This window comes from Osmia lignaria, chromosome 14, assembly GCF_051020975.1.
Source record: "Osmia lignaria lignaria isolate PbOS001 chromosome 14, iyOsmLign1, whole genome shotgun sequence".
Taxonomy (NCBI): Eukaryota; Metazoa; Arthropoda; class Insecta; order Hymenoptera; family Megachilidae; genus Osmia; species Osmia lignaria.
Window position 1 is genome coordinate 11,317,061 of NC_135045.1, and position 15,345 is coordinate 11,332,405.

The following is a 15,345-nucleotide window of genomic DNA, read 5'->3' on the forward strand; positions in this document are numbered from 1 at the left end:
TCAATCGGAGAAGAGTTTGTCAAAAGCACCGCAAAAAACGTTTGCGAAACTTTTCATCCCCTCGCAGTTGGAGCGCACTGATTTCGCGATAATTCCCTTCAGAAACGTTCAGCACGCCTAATTAACGGTGCCGGATAGCCAAGGGAAAGCGGTTTATTCCCAAACGTCCGATCGATCGGTCGCCTTAATCCGCAAATAACATTAATACCATGGCTGTAAAACAATGCGACCGTCGAAAGGAGCTCCGAACAAATAACATTCGCAGGGAATTAACAGTTATGCCGAAGAACAAACGGTGCCTGCACGGCGCGCTTTGCGCCCGCAACTAATCGCATTACCGTTTCCCTGAAAGCTCGTGTCTCGCTTGGACGCGAACCTCGACCAAAATCCCACAGGTAGACAGCCAGTCCATTGTTCGGGCCCTTCGAAATCTTTATTGTTTTAGCAGAAATATTATTTCAGGCACCGTTCATCGCGGGGCCCCAGTAAAATTCTTTTACTCTTCCCCTATACACCACCGCCTGCTTTTTTCACCCTTTACGAAATCCTTGCTTTTCGCGTATATGTCCCTGAAATAGAAATTTTATGTTCGTCCCTTTGAGTTATTGAAGGGACCCTGGTATATGGTCCTGGAACTTAATAACCCTCTGTCTTTTTTCAGGGGGTGTAAAAGGGAACGTTCGAATATACAGGTGCATAAATGTTAATTTCATGGTTTTAGGGTACAGATGAATTGTAGGAAATTCAATGTTCCTTTTGTATGAATTTTATTTTGTTTGAAGTGATAATCCTTGCAGTGATTGCAGGTTGTAAAGATTAACATCATTTGTGAATTAAGTATTCATGGTTGAAGTATTATAATGTCTCTACCAATTGCCTATTTATCATAAACAATCTAAAAAAGAATCTCAGTCTTTAATAAAAAGTAGGTACTAAAGAATATGTGTAGATCCACAGTACAAAATCTATCAACCCTATCATACCTAAAATTGAAGGCAAATATTCCTTAATTTAATAATTATTCATAAACAATCCAGAAAAGGTTTCATTGTCTAATTAAAAATAGCAAAAGGTATCTCTATAAATTTCTCAATACCTCAAATCCTATCAGTCTACAGAATATCGAAAGCTGACTATGTGAACAATCTCCATCAGTTTCATGCTCATTCAAAACCGCGAGAAAAATATTTCATCTATCTTGAAAACACCAAAAGGTGTCAAAGCTGAATAAATTTCTCGACATATCGAATCCTCCCAATCTGCAGCACCTCTTTGAAGAACCTTCCACTGAATGAATGGCGCGAGTCACCATGAGAGCTCGATGCGAAATCATGTAACCCTTCCCCTTCGGGGAGAGAAAAAGGAGCAGGGATAATCCCATCGGTGACACAATGTTCGCGTAACCGACGGTCGTAAGAAGGAGGAGGTGGCGGAGGATGAGGATGGTCCTCGAGGACCTACGACTCTCGTCACACTCGCACCCCATAATCCTCTGGTGGTATTCACGATCAGACAAAACACACATACACACAGGTCCGCGTAGATGGCGAAGGAGAAATCGGCGCATGCCGGACCAAGAGAAAACGAGTCGCACGACCTGAATAACTCCGCCTGAATGTTTCTAATGCGTGGCTTAGCAAAGGCTCACGAGTTCGTGAAGAGGACCGATGAACTTCGGATAATCATCCGATCCCCTCCTACTTCTTCTTCATCTCTTCCCGGCGATTCCTTTTCTCCTGCGAACTTCTTTTCTTCTCTTCAACAGGAATAATCGAGTTTTTCCCCGCTGGCGACGACGCGCACACCCGCGGACGCTTCTTCCTACCGTGACTAATTTTACGGCTCGATTCTGCTAAAAGATCCGACAGCTGCTGGGTCTTGGTTAACTTGAACAACGATCGCTGTCGCAAATTTTTTAGATATTCGGAGTTTTACCACGGAGAGTAATTTTTAAGAATTTTTGACAGCTTTTGGTGAGATAAACGAGTTATGTGTAGTACAGTACCGAGCATGGTAGACTTTCCTGGGGAAAATGACGATATAGGGAAAAAGGATCCCACCACTTGCAAAAATCTTATTACTTATTAAATAGAAAAATATCTGGTGCAAATTAGGTATAATGTACGGTAACTCTGAAATACCATAGCAAATTATAGTTATAGGCCTTTTCCTCTAAATCGCCATTTTCCCTAGGGAAGCCTACCATGCTCGGTACTGTACAGAAATTGTTATATCGTGTGAAAATTTGCACTGCTATTAATTTGTAATATGGTATTTCGAGAATTTGTCAAAGAAATGCTGTTTGTCGTTAATTTATGAATAATATTATGCTGCTTTGGTTTACATTTAATACTAATTTATTTCAGCGTGTTAGATATAATTTCAACTCCTTATTACGGAAATAGTAGGTATCGAAAATAACATCGAGTGTTTCGTATATACCAGGTACACCTTAAACCTATACTTAACATAAATTTACATATGCTAATAGATGCAAGGTAATTTGGAAGGAACATCTTTGGAATTTCTTAGCAAGAAACTGTATCAATATAGCAATATCGCTCGTTATAAACACGTTTCGTTCTTCTAAACTACCCTCATATGCATTCATATGTGTCATTTATTTACAAACTGGTGCAAATTCCCGTTTTTATGCTTTGAAATATTGAGTGATTTGCATTTCAGTTTACTCAAAGATATCAGTAAGTGCTGTTATTACGATTTCGCATTCCTTTTTGTGATAATATAAATAGCTCCATTTACATGGTATACATTTTTGCAAGAAATTAAATAACGAAAATAATTTGTTGAATAGAACAAAATTCATTAACTATCAGCAAATACGACAAACCATTTTTTCCTAATAGATAAAGAAATGTTATAAAATGTAAATTATAAGTTGTATTAAAAAATTGGAAAATTTGTGAAAAGGGCAACTTGTAATCGAAAAATTACCTAATATATTCTAATATAATAAATAAAAAGCATTCTAAGGCGATGCTTCTAAATACATATCCCCCCTCCCTCGCTTTCTCTTGCGATAGCACGATTACTGTCCTGTCAAATTTTGTATCAAGCACTCGGATCCCCGTGGCCCGTTACGTTCCATCAACGAGAACGATTTCTCCCACGAAGAAATGAAAAAGCTTGTTGTCTCGTCACGAGAAACGCTCGAGGGTCTCGCAAGTCGATCAAATTCCGTCCGTTGGAACGCGAGCCACGAGGAAGAGAGCGAAACGCGGGTAAAAGGCGAGCGGAAAGGACAGACAGAACGGACGTGGAAGTGAAAATCGGTAAGACGACATGGCACGTGAAAAAAAAGGGGGCCAAAAAGTAACAGAACGGAGAGTAGAGGGACAATATCGTGAACGTTTACGACGTCGTTTTGCCACGATAAATATGCTCCGGGAACCCCTTTTCGAGGGATGCAAAACACCCCTCTGTACGGTAGGCGGGGTGCAACGAAACCTGTGTAATCTGCCATACGTTTCCCATGAATATGCATCTGCGAGGCTAATGCGATTTGATTCACGATTGGCCTAAAGTGTACAAGGCTAAGGAGGAGGGGTGAAATCTCTCGAAAGCCACAATAATTCGATACATCGACCGTGAGGGCACAAATTAACGTTTGTTAGCCTAACGTTCCTCCCCGTCCCGAGACGATGCGATTTCTTGATGAAAATAAATCGCATGCGAAACGGGGATTAAAGATTACCCTTTTGTGCCTTGGAAATTGGTAACGATCCGGTTATTTCTGTCGACAGACTTATCGCCACTGAGTTATGCTTCCTGTGAATTCGATGAAATTTCAGGTGTTCAATTTTCATACCCTTCTGGAAGGTTTTATAGGTAGATCAATCTTTGTTAACCCTCCAATGGCGGACCATGGACAAAGCCACAATTTTAATGTAATTTTGTATTTCATATTATTTTCATTTTCTTGCCGTGATTTTTTAAAAATAAATCGTCAATCAAAAAGAAAGAAAGGCACATAATTAATTTGTACGTTATTATTACTTTTATCTTATCTAAATTACTTGTACTTTGAAAAGGGATCATTTTTCAAAACCTCTTTTTTTTGGAAATATTTTAACACAATTATATTCTTCAGACCTTTATGAAATTTGATTAGGTATCTTATGACTTTCAAGCTGTAGCATACGTGTCTTACAATTAGACGAGCCGAAAATTGTAGACTATTAACGAAATGAAGCAATTTCGTGTTACACGAGTTTTACACCGCCAGTAAATCGCAAGGTATAACACTTGTCTTCGTTTCCTCAGCAAATTTACTACACGCAAATTTATCCGGACGTTACTGTACCTCGAAGAGGATTTAATAAATCACCAGGACAATTAGCGAGTTCTCGGACTTCGAACGTCCCGTTAGGTAGCCCTGGCCCAGGTATACCTATTGATTTGCGCGCTTTTATGATCTTTCCCCGTCGGTACTCTACGTTCGATAGCTTGTGGAAAATTCTGAATTGCACTCGGTTTTCCGTCGGTCCTTTGCCAGGCGCGAAGGGCGAACGAAGGAGCCAACATTTTAATTGTTTTATTGCCCCGGGAATTTCCGAGGAGCCGGCTGCACGCTAATAAAACCGATTTTACCCGGCCATCGTAAACTTTATGCCGTCGCGCCGAGTAACGTCGGGAAGTTTTCACTAACCGGCATGCTTTGACAATCCGTGTTTCCCTGGTCGAAAAAAGGGGTGGCCAAGAAAATTCGACAAAGAGACAGGACCCTTCAAAAAAATCGTTTAATGGTACACCTGTTCATTTTCGAAGATCTTCGTTCGCTTTGCATTTGCAAATGAGATACCTTGCAAATTAATTCTTTTTTTTTTTGTCAAAAATTGGTTCATGGGTTATCTCGTCAGAAATGATTAATAACTCAATTGGCGCAAAAGAGCGAACGTGAGATTGAGTTTACCCTGGTGGTTCTTGTTAAAAACAAAGAGGGCAAGTACGAGCAATTACCAAGAGTGGTTAACGAGGTGGCCTTATGGCCCTGAAGATCGTTGTCTCTCGGGAATTACGCTTGTAATTTAGAAACTGACGATGCTCAAAGATACTGTTATGCAGAGAATCAAACAGAAACTCTCAAACCGAGGTCCTTGCACCTGGTAACGTCCAACTGTTCCTCGCAATTTTACGACACCTGCGAGCACCCCATACTGGATTAATCGTCGGGTATATACGACGTTGTATGATTGATTTCCTCGTTTGAATTTTTTTTCGAGATTTACAACTGTCATTACGAGTTGATGCAAGTGCACGATAGTAGAGCGTGGGTGCTGCTTTATCGCAAATTGTGGGAGCAGGTTTCAAGCATTTATGTTTACCTTTGTCGTTTTGGTTCGGGAGTTTCCAACAATGGACGAGGGATTCTTTGAGAATTCAGACGACAATGTGAATGGATTTAATAGGAAATAAGGAGGTTGGGAGAATAGGAAATGAAAGATTGTTTCTTGGAATAGAATATGGAATATTTTATATTTAATTAGAAATGTGGTGTAAATAGGATTTTTAAATAAATTATCAAAAATCTAAAATCCTATAAATATTATACTAATATCCAGTAGCTCTGAAAAATATGATAATGCATATATTGAAATAAAAAAAATAAAAATGATGAATAAAAAAATCCCTTCCAACACACTCAATTATGTATAATTTTCTATTCTAAAATTCCTATCCAGAAAACAATCATCCTTTCGACAGGGTGGTTGGCCCCGGTCCGAGGCTTTTTCACGAAAAACAGGAAGACACCTGCGCCTTCGGTCATTTCCTGTATCAGCCCCGGGGGTAACCAGGTTAATCCTCGATTGACCCTCCTCTGCACGCAGGTTGGACCTGTCCACCGCGTGCAGGAAAAAAGAGGAACGAGCATAAGAGCGAAAGAGACGGATTATAGTCCGGCACGCGACCAGAACCGCAGAGAACAGTGACAAAAAGGTCGGTTGACGTCGTCACACACGTTTCTGACTATGTGTTTGGGAATGTCCGTCAGGTTGGTGAGGACGAACGAGGTCGACTGTAGCGATAGGATTGATACGATACATATTGATGATATTCAAACAATTTCGTTATCGAAATACTCGTGAAAAAAGTATTTTGGGTTGATATTAATATTCCGACAGGCGATTATTTTATAATTTCACATTGCTTTTTGCATAAACAAAGAGTAACTAAGAGAACTAATATTTGGAAGTTTCTATTTATTATCAAAATTCATACCAATTAGAATAGCAAATTCATAGAAAAATTCATGCTAATTAAAAAGTAAATGCATAGAAAAATTTATACTAATTAAAATAGAAAATTTATAGAAAAATTCATAGTAATTAAAATAACAAATTCATAGGAAAATTCATAGCAATTAAAATAGTAAATTTAGAGCAATTTTTAAATAGTGTAAAATTTAGAGAATGAAAATAAAATAGAGCCTAAAATTAAATTTAAATTCCTATCTTAGCAGCCTATTACCCAGGGAATAATACTACTTGATACCAGATCAAAATTTCTAGACTAGAAACGAAACTATCGGTCCTAACACTGGTTATTTGTCTCCTTAACATAAACCTTGGACCTTCCGTTAGCGTTGATCAATTGAAAGAAGGGCTTCCTTCGTCTCGAAAGGGACAGCTTGTCGATAAATTTCCGACGTGCTGGACTAACCAACGACGTCTGCCGATCTCGTGGATAAGTTAGTGTAACGAGACCTTGCCGATTAATCGACGTAAATGAGCCTTCGATACTTGTCGCAACTGACGAACCGACGATGTCTACACTGTTCAAAGGGCAGAACTTATCGTGTAAGGTTTCTTGGTAGAAGAACTATTATTCGAACGAACAAAGGGGGAAGATCGTATTCCGATCTACCAGTAGGGTGGATTCGAAGTTCTACTAGTTCAAAGTTTTACTAGACCTGCGATTTTACATGAGTCAACTGCTATTATTATCCTGATTTATGTTAATATTATTATAAGAGGCATAAGAGGCACCAAAAAAAAATTCCTAGCTGAAGAGATTTTGGAAATTTTAAAGTAATCTCTGATTTTCTAAGTGGGAATATGGAGTAATTTCTTTACCTTAATTTCACATTTCGATTAAAAATTATTAACAAAATTAAAAATTGCATCAAAGTATCAAGAAATAATGAATATACTACATACGAAAAAAGCCATTCTATTTTATAATAAAATATTGAATCTTTTAATGAATTGAAAAATAGCATCCGAAATATTAAAAATAATAAACTGTATTCCATAATAAAATATTGAATCTTTTAACGAAACGAAAAATCGCACGAAAATATTAAAAAGTAATAAACTGTATCCCATAAGAAAGTATTGAATTTTCTTAAAGCAAGAACAGTTATCGGTAAATATCTACAATTAGGGCCCCAACGAGAAATCAATTGAAAAGAGATAAATTCTATGTATTTTTGCCCCTCGAATCCAAAATTGTTGATCAAATTTGGCGGTCGCTTGTATTTTTTAAGATACATAAGTTAGGTTACGTTAGGTTATCAGAAAAAATATAACTTACCTCGCGCCAAAAACTTGAGCAGTCAACAATAGCCTCCTTGAAAAGAATAATTTCAAAGTATGAATTTAAACAAACTGTTAAAAGTGGTACGTGGCTAACTAATTCTAATATTGATATCACACCGATTGTCGGTTTTATTCGATATTTTTTCACGATACGTCCTCCGCGCTGTGCACTCTATGAACAGGAATTAGAACTGAGCAAGGAGACTATTGCTGACTGGTCAAGTGTTCGCCGCGAGGTAAGTTATATTTTTTCTGATAATCTAACCTAAGTATCCAAAAAATACAAGTTTTATCAACAGTTTTAGATTCGGGAGGCAAAAATGTATAGAATTTACCTCTTTCCAATTGATTTCTCGTTGAGGCATTGTAAACATTTACCCAGTTGTCGAGCGTAAACTATATTCTACGAACTTTCTCCTGTATACGTAAAACTGTTGTTCATTACATAATAAGATCGTTAAGTTCTATCGGCAATCTATTACCTTGTGTGTCAGGTGAACGAGGCACGTACACGATGTTGTACGAAGCCCATCGAAGGATGTAATCAGATCCGACGTGCAAACTCGAACGAAACTTCGACTACACACTGTATTACCACGTACAGCAGCTTCGTCAGAAGGGAAAAGGACCCCGCTGCACTTTCGACGTCGTCTTCAGCGAGCTGAGCGACAGGTTGTCGATAAACCACAGCCACTGTGCGAACCACGTCAACGGACACTTTGTATCACGCCGGAGCAAAGCGTTCTGCTCTTCACACGCGCACGATACAAACTGTGATCCTCGAACGGTCTATGTTTACTATCAGCGTAAATCGGCCAGGTACGATCACGAAACGAATAATATACCGTCGCTAATTCGTACGATGTCAACAACATTCTTCTATTTACCTCGTTATGCCTCGCTGTTTCGAAACATTATATACATTGGCGTAACTGAAATTTCTATAACTGGGATATTCTAAGCCCAATGCTGGGTAAAATAATATTTTAAATAAGAAATAGAAATATTTTCAAAGATTATTTAAGTAATATTTTAAATAAAAAATAAAGGTACTTACAGAAATTATTTTCCAGACTCTGTTATATTGATTAATTTGTAACAATTATTTATTTTCATCTATTAATCAAAAAATATTTTCTGATTAAGTTTCATATGAATTACACAAAAAAATTGGAGGATCTATTACATGAAATAACAAGGACACACACCTGAGAAAAATTTTGATTACCGCCTTCCTCGTTCCCATGATCTTCTAGAGAGTGGCAAGAAAAACAGAAGGGGGATTTTTCATTGGATGTGGGTCATCGATTCACTGGTACAGAGGATATCCTGTTCATGGATCGGTAAAAGAAGAAGAGGAAGGAGCGTGAAGTGCGTTTATGAATGAAGAATACCGAAGACCTGATCCGTGCTCCTGTGCACTTGCGTCCTGCCTCCGCCCTTGGCGACACCCCCTTCCGGTTCGATGATTTCAGGGGGTTGCGAGCACCGTATGCCGCAACAACTGTCATCTTAAATTTTCCCTGGCGACGATATTCACCTCCTGGTCTTTGAATTTTCACCCTGAAAATTTAAAAATTTAATGTACCACTATTCTGATGAAAAATAAAAATATTCAATACCTGGAAAAATTAAATAGTAATAAAATTATTCACCATTGACCCATATTATTTACGTTATGCACAACCATCCTCTGGTAACTGCTGAAAAATAAATAAAATTACATGTTAAATCAAAAATCATGTTTCAATTTATTCTGAACACGAATAAACAATTAATAAAACGGTATTTTATACAATTACGATTATCTACTTTGTCAATAAAGAAATAAATCATACCACCCTTAATGACAATGGAATTTCATAAAACCGTACAGTTTCTACCTGAAAATCCAGCTGTAAATATCTTCTACCTATTTCTAACGGCCTTATAAACAGTTTCAAATACTTCAAATTATAGGGAGAAAAAGAAGCAACGATCATCGCGTGCAAACGTTCCTTCAAAGACCCCTTTAAATCATGGAAACGGTGGCATCGCGGTATCGTCAAATAAGAATCCATCGTTTCCACGTCCGTCAAGATTTGCTGGAAAAATGGATCGGTTCTCGTCCAACCCCTATCGTCACAATGCGTGCAAGCCTTTTTTCCGTGGTTTCCCGTCGAAACGGATTCCTTTAACCGGCCGAAACCAGGACCCCTTGCACCCGGAACACGTGTGTGCACGACACGTATTTTAACGTGAAAACGCCAGAAAGGATTCCGTGGGAACAGTTTGGGAGAGGTAAGCAAGAGTTGGATTTCCTGAAGGAGAGGAAAAACGCTCGTTCTCTTTCTCTGTCTACTGATGCGGCAATAAAGAAAAAGGGGCGAATAGAGAAAGAAATATAAGCTTTTTGTTAAGAGCTGTCTGAAAATTTCAGAATTTTTGTTTTTTGAATTATTTTTAATCGTAAAAATATTTCTTGAAAGTTAACAGTAATATTTATTACCATATTACTAGCATAATTGTTATGTTATTAATTGAAAATTAATGATCATATTCTTTTATTTTTTTAATAAAGAGTGTAGTAAATTTAAGGGGATGGGGTTGAAGGAAATTCGGAGATTTTTGTGACCCTAATATGTAACTATAGCCGCCATAAAGGTAACTTGTTGTGGATAGAAACGTGAAATATTGCAAGGGAAAGGGTCTCGAATGCTTTCGTCGATGATGCCTGGAAAGGGTTGAAACCCTTGGTGGTGGAGGTTATAGGTCCGCGATATCAAGATTAAATCGGCAAGGGTCGCGAAGATTGACATCGATAGGGTAAATTTTGTAAAAAAGAGAGCAACTTTTGCGGTAAATGGAGCGGTACTTTTCGCACGATTTGTACCGATGTGGAAAGGGTGAAACTAACTACCTTTTTAACGCGCAATCTTCTAAATTTTACTGGAAAGGGTTAAGCGAAACGGTTCTCACAGGATCGCTATTTTCTTCGAAGCACAAATAAATTGTACTGATTTCGCGAAGAGAGATTTACCATCTGGAGAATTGTGAAAAATCGAATCCCTCCCAAAAAAGTCGTTAAATTCATTTCTCTCGCGCACATATGCCTTCATCAGTTTGAACAGGTGGTAAGAACCGTTACTGCAACAATTGGAAACCAAAGACATAAAGTTACAAAAAGAATTGTACAAATAAAATGCAAATCAATCATTCAGCTTTTCTTAAAATAAGTTGTTGCACTGCAGAAATGTGCATACAATCGCTTCTACAGACGGCGAAGTACTTTTACCAATTACGATATTTGCACTTTCGAAATCAACAATTACCTTCAACATGCAGCTGAATGCAAGTGTGCATAATTAAGATAAGTGAAATGAATATGTAACCCAAAGTTTAAAAGGTTCTTTATGTTTCATTGACAAGTATAACAATTTATGGCTGTATGGTGCAGCTAAAAAATTATTCACCAATTACAATATGCGATATCACAGAAAGAAATGAATCAGAGTAAAAAAAAAAAGAAGAAATCATTCGCGAAAGGCGAAAGATTCTGGGAAAGAAGTAAAATAGCATGTGTACCATACGAGCAGAAACACACGTGTGCCGCATTATGATGTACAACGTGCACACGAACGAGCAACACACAATTCCATTGTCGAAGGTATCCCTTGTTTGCTCGAGGATCTGGCGAGCAGCTGATTGGGATTTTCGTTCTCGTCAAGTCTTGTGGATTACACATGGCACGCCGCTTTCGTAACGACGATGTCATGTTTGCGTGGTACTGACGATAGAAAAAAAAAAAAGTATTGTTTGAGGGAGGTTCAACCTTGCTGGAGAAGACACGATGACGTAAAGGAGTCGTCAGCGAAATTCGTGTCGACTTGAAAGGAGATTTATCTTTACTAATCTTTGCAAAAGAGAAATTTCTTTTCTCTTTCTGCATTTAATATGTTCAAATTAAATTTTAATAATATCTGCAGTTAATTATTTAAAAATGATTTCTTAAAGATAGAAGAATATAAATTTGGCAATAATACAATAAAAAATAATATTTTTTAACAATATATTGACAAACTTTGAAAGACAGAGATTGAACAATTGTTACCTCCTAGTTTGGCAATAATGCAATAAAAAATAATATTTTGTAATAATATTGGTAAATTTTGAAAAACAGAGATTGAACAATTTTTACCTCTTAAAATTACTAACTTCAGCAATATTGGAATAATTAATTAATCATTGGAAAAGGAATCCAAAATAATATGGAAATTATTTGAATAAAATTATCCATCAATTTAATATTAAAACGAAAATGAAAATGAAATAAAAATTCGTTTAATTTTCTGACAGACAAATGCAAAAGATTCGTAAAACGAAAGTCTTGTTTAACAATCATACATCACAATATTTGCACAAATCTGTTACGAGAACTTTTATCTACAATCTCATCGACTCGTGACAAATATTAAACATTACAGTAAAAGAATGCAGTGTCATTAAACGTTGACGGAGATTGATTAGATCTCCGACAAAGTTATACGCGTCACTCTGTTACCCTACGAATCCAGCACAAGGGAGAGAAATCACCCCATCGTCAGATTTATTTAATACAGCGCCGAGTGGAGGTGGCGTGTGGGGTGGTATAGGACTGCAAGTGTTGAGGCGAGGGGGTGGGCAGAGGGTTTCAGGGTGGCTGCAACCTGTTGAGTCAGACAATATCGCGTTTTTACTAATGCCACATCGTCGTCCCGGCTCGAGGATTCGAGGGGGTGGCTACATTTTTCCCGTTCCGCACGAGAACCCCAGCTTGGGATCGTTATTATCGAGACTGGGATTATTAACCCCGAAATACGTGTAAATCCCTGCTCTTCTTCTACATTCCAAATATTCAAACTCTTTAAATAAATATTTTATCAATTTGATACTATGGATGATGATCATTTTAATAATTAATACCTTGAACACCGCGTCGCGGCAGCCACTGATGATCGATGATTCAAATTTAATATAATCGAATAATTTAATTAATACAGAAATTAATTAATCGTTTAATCGCGCAAAAATTGATAGCTTTTATTAAAGTACCCATTTAAATGATATATTTCTTCGGTGCAACATTATGCAAAACCAGTTTCAATATTGATCGAACCAAGTAGCTGCTTTATAACTTATCGTTTATTATATTCTTCTTGTCGTTTGTACAAGATTCTCTTCTTGAGTATACAGATGATTGGAAACTTAATTGGAACCTGGCTCATTGACATTCTATTGTCATCGTAAATTATATTTAATACGCGTGCGGCAGGTTGCAAGCTGATTAAATCTTTCAAAACGAATTCATTAAAAATGATATTCTGTTTGCTTACCTTGACTTTTTACTTTCGTATAAGTAACATGTAATTTCACATGATATCTTATCATTTTCTTACGTTGTCTTTCGAGCAACATTGTAGGAAAGCTAGAGGATTTTATGGCATCTGAATGCAGGTGTACTTGGAGTAAGAGCAACTATAGCGTATTTCAAAGTATTCAGAATAATAAAATTACCATAAGATACATAACACATTATGATAATGATTCAGTATTCGTACTCGTTGATTTATAATGAAATATTCATGCGGCATATAGGTACCCTGATCTGGTTTAAATGGAGCACGCAGAGTTGTGTTTTTAACAAGTCAATCGATAAAAATTATTAATTTATTTCAGACTGAAAACAGTAGATTAAGATTCGATGAGGTTGAAAGTTAAGTTCATGTTGTATGAAGTACGTCATCGCGAAAGTTTTCTGCCGGCATCGCATACTTTGTCGACTTCCGCTGCTGGTCAAAAAACACTCATTTAAGACGGAACTTAAAAGCACCAATGATACTGCCGTTTCTCGACCACGTGTTGCCCATCCGTGTATCTTCCAGTGATATCTCTACCCTTTTTTTCTTAAAAGTATATTCAAATATTCAATTGCAAAATTACCTCTGAGTTACAATTCCAATTTATAAATTGCCAAATGAATAACTAATAATTATTATCTATTACCATAGAATTCTTTCACTTTCTCAAAAATAAAAAAATAAAAAAATAGTAATTCAAAGTTGCTATCCCTATAATCATTAAATTAGAGAAAATCATATCTCCACTCGTTTTTAAATCAAATTACCAAAAGATCCAGAGGTCATTCCTCCACAAAACGAAGTCACATCCGGTACCGTGTAAATTCAATCGATTACCAGAATCTCCATCAGAAAATCCAAAGAACCATTGAGGAATCATTTCCTTACTCGCGAATGCGAAAAGCATCCCCCTCCAGCACAGTCTCAACCATTCGGAGCATTCAGAGATGGTTCACGAGAGCAGATAAATCTCGGGAACGATGGGCAGGGCCTGTACAACGAGCTACGCCGGCATTGAGCCGAGGCAGGGCCGTACCATCACGCTATTCAGGTTCACGAGAGCATGTCTCTCTTGGCTAGAGTTGCTGGAGCAGAGACGAGGCGGAGAGGCGGAGTGAAGGCAAATGCACCGGCACCATGGAGGACCAGGTGCATCCCGTGGAGCCTGGGAAGCGCAAACTACGGCAACGAAACGCCGGCAGATGCTACCGAGTCACTGCGGGGCCCTTCGCATTCGGCGTCTATGTGCACAGACGCCGACGTCGCCAACAAGACTTTGTTTGCTCACGAGCCGCGGCCACGGTACCATCGCTCTTCGAATCTAGGCCCGTGGATGCACCGGCAGCATCGTTGCTTCTGGGTGATCAAAAGTTTTTAAAAAATTTCATTTAGTATAAAAATGAATTTGATAAGTTAATGCTGAAGCTATTGAAAATGAATCTGTTTTTATTGTGCATAACTTGAAGAGCCCAATATTAATATTTTTAATTAGTATTAAAGTTTCATTTCTGAACTTAATTTTGTGAAATGATTTTTCCATTAGTATTATATTAGAAAAATATTTAATTTTATATTACCATTGTTACCACTCCATTATAACTGTACACACAAGGATTAATTACCGGTTCCTCAAGATGTTCTTCTATAAGATTTCATTTAGTATAAAAAAAAATTTGATATATTAATCATCATGTTGCAGCTATTGAAAATATTTTTATCTTGCATTAATTGAATAAATCTATATTTCTTATGAAAAATTTCAAGAAAATAATATCAATATTTTTAATTAGTATTAAAATTCCACTTCTGATCTTAACTTTGTGAAATAATTAGACTCTTAATAACTTTGATTTCTTAAAATTCTCAATATTATAATAATTCGAAATTTCCAATAATATTAGAAAAATATTTAGTACATTTAATTTTATATTACCATCATTAATTTCACCACAAGTGTACAAACGAAGACTAATTACAGGCTCTTGGAGATACTCTTTCATAAGGTCAATTTAACACCACGTAGGTGTCAAGAACGTGTCCTAAAACGACGACTCTTCTGCTCAACGACCTTGTCGAGCTAGGGGTCCTCAGAAGATCCAAGGATCACCGACAAACATCTCCCTCGCCATGAGACAAAGAATCAAAAGTGCTTGGCGAAGGATTACAAACGGCGCCGGCCACTTATCCTCAACTTTCTCCATCACTTTCACCGACCTCCTCTCGACGAACAATCGAACGATAATCGTCGTATTATTTGTACAATGTAAGCGTTATGCAAGGGGCCATTTAACGTCCGATGAAATCCTTTCTAACCATCTGTTCGAGCTGAAGGCTTGAAACGCGCGGAAAATCGAGCGACATGTGCATCCGTTGTACAGGGATCCGCTTCGAACAGGCACGATGACGAATCA

General features: G+C 37.5%; 1 long non-coding RNA gene across 1 annotated transcript; it reads left to right on the forward strand.

Moving 5' to 3' along the window:
* The first annotated feature begins 7,560 nt into the window (after nucleotides 1-7,560).
* LOC117609040 (uncharacterized) lies at nucleotides 7,561-9,179 on the forward strand. The gene is made up of 3 exons (XR_004582491.2): nucleotides 7,561-7,795; nucleotides 8,054-8,378; nucleotides 8,816-9,179. It is a non-coding gene; the product is annotated as an uncharacterized LOC117609040 (long non-coding RNA).
* The last annotated feature ends 6,166 nt before the right edge of the window (nucleotides 9,180-15,345 follow it).